This window comes from Arachis duranensis, chromosome 10 (assembly GCF_000817695.3).
Source record: "Arachis duranensis cultivar V14167 chromosome 10, aradu.V14167.gnm2.J7QH, whole genome shotgun sequence".
Classification (NCBI taxonomy): Eukaryota; Viridiplantae; Streptophyta; class Magnoliopsida; order Fabales; family Fabaceae; genus Arachis; species Arachis duranensis.
The window spans coordinates 33,491,780-33,494,235 of NC_029781.3; positions in this window are offsets into that span (position 1 = coordinate 33,491,780).

The window sequence follows — 2,456 nt, forward strand, 5'->3', positions numbered from 1 at the left end:
ATTCAAGAGAATCCGGAAGGTTTAAACCTTGTCTGTGGTATTCTGAGTAGGATTCAATGATTGAATGACTGTGACGAGCTTCAAACTCGCGATTGTGGGGCGTTAGTGACAGATGCAAAAGAATCACTAGATTCTATTCCGATATGATCGAGAACCGACAGCTGGATAGCCGTGCCGTGACAGGGTGCGTTGAACATTTCCATTGAGAGGATGGGAGGTAGGCACTGACAACGGTGAAACCCTTGCATACAGCTTGCCATGGAAATGAGTAAGAAGGATTGGATGAAGACAGTAGGAAAGCAGAGAGACGGAAGGGACCAAGCATCTTCATACGCTTATCTGAAATTCCCACCAATGAATTACATAAGTATCTCTATCTTTATCTTTATGTTTTATTCATCATTCATAACCATTTGGGTTTGCCTGACTAAGATTTACAAGGTGACCATAGCTTGCTTCATACCAACAATCTCTGTGGGATCGACCCTTACTCGCGTAAGGTTTATTACTTGGACGACCCAGTACACTTGCTGGTTAGTTGTACAAAGTTGTGTTTATGCCATGGTGTTGAACACCAAGTTTTTGGATTCATCACCGGGGATTATTTGAGTTGTGAAAAGTATTGATCACAATTTCGTGCACCAACTAGCAAACCAAAAATCAAGTATTCACACTATTCACATATTTACACAACCAAAATCATGGCACTCATTGAACTTAAAGTGAAATCCCCGACAACGGCACCAAAAATTTGATGACGCCCAATTGTACGAGTTGGGATTTCTCAAAAATAAGATTAACGTTGTAAGTATAGATCCAAAACCAACAATCGGTCGTCGACCAATTTGGAAATTCATAAGATGTGTCACACTCAAAACCAATTTAAAAACCGGTTATAGTGAACAAGGGATTGTCAATGAAGAAATGAACATATAAATCAATAAAAGAACATGCAAAATTGTAATGATTGAACTAATAAAGAAATTAAAGAACCAACTATGTAATATAAACAAGTAAAGTATAAAAGAGATTAACATTCCAAGGTATGGAAAACTAAAACCATAAAAAGGGGTCTTGGCTTGGAGTGAGCTTAGGGTCCTTTCCTTGTAGGAACTACAATTATGACAATTAAGATGGATTAGTCTCACTTGATCAACCCTCACATCGGAAGGTAAGTTAAATGAGCATAAGTGTTCTTAACCCACAAATCCTAACTTGCTTGCTAATTGCCTTAGTAACAAATTAGCGTTAGTGGTGACAAGAACAATTAACAACCCAAGAATTGACACTAAATTTTGGACATTCCAACTCCAGGTACCTAAGTGCTCACTTTACCCAAGCCAAGAGACGAGAATTTAGCCTAAAACCATGTTCGACATTTTGTCAAACACTTGGTGGGCAAGAAGCTTAAACATGAGAAAAATAAGAAAAGACTTAAATTTAAAAGCAACAATTGATCTCAATCAACAAGAATAGCATAAGAAAGCATAGAACAATCACCAAACATCAAACTCATCAACAAGAAAATGAAATTGCAAAAGAGAAGCAAAATTGAACTATAACTTGAATGAGAAGAAAGAGTAAAGACAATATAACTATAAAGAGTAATAATAAGAGAATACTTACAATGAGATTAGCAAAATTCAATGATAAAAAATGGAAATGGCACTTGGAATGTAAAACCCTAAGGAAACCCTAATGGAGAAGATGAGGAAAACTTAGAGAAAACTAAAACTAAAATCCTTCTATTCTACTCCTAAAACTACACTAATGTTATGCTATGTTATGTTCTTCATTTCCCCTCCAATATGAGATAAAAGACTTCAGAAATGGGCCTCCAAAGCCCCCAAATCGCGAGTCACATGCCTTTTTAATGAAGTCATGCACGGACACCTGTGCAGACGCATAGGCGTGTACGTCTATACACTCTGCGAAAATATCCTCCTGTGCGTACGTGATGAGCGGATAATTTATACGCTTTTTGGCATTGTTTTTATATAGTTTTTAGTAAGTTTAAGCTACTTTTAGGGATGTTTTCATTAGTTTTTATGCTAAATTCACATTTCTGGACTTTACTATGAGTTTGTGTGTTTTTCTGTGATTTCAGGTAAATTCTGACTGAAATTGAGGGACTTGAGCAAAACTCTGAAGAAGGCTGACAAAAGGACTGCTGACGCTGTTGGAATCTGACCTCCCTGCACTCAAAATGGATTTTCTGGAGCTACAGAACTCCAATTGGCGCGCTCTCAACGGCGTTGGAAAGTAGACATCCAGGGCTTTCCAGCAATATATAATAGTCTATACTTTATTCGAAGAATGATGACGTAACTTGGCGTTGAACGCCAAGTACACGCTGCTATCTGGAGTTAAACGCCAGAAAAACGTCATGATCCGGAGTTGAACGCCCAAAACATGTCATAACTCGGAGTTCAACTCCAAGAGAAGCCTCAGCTCGT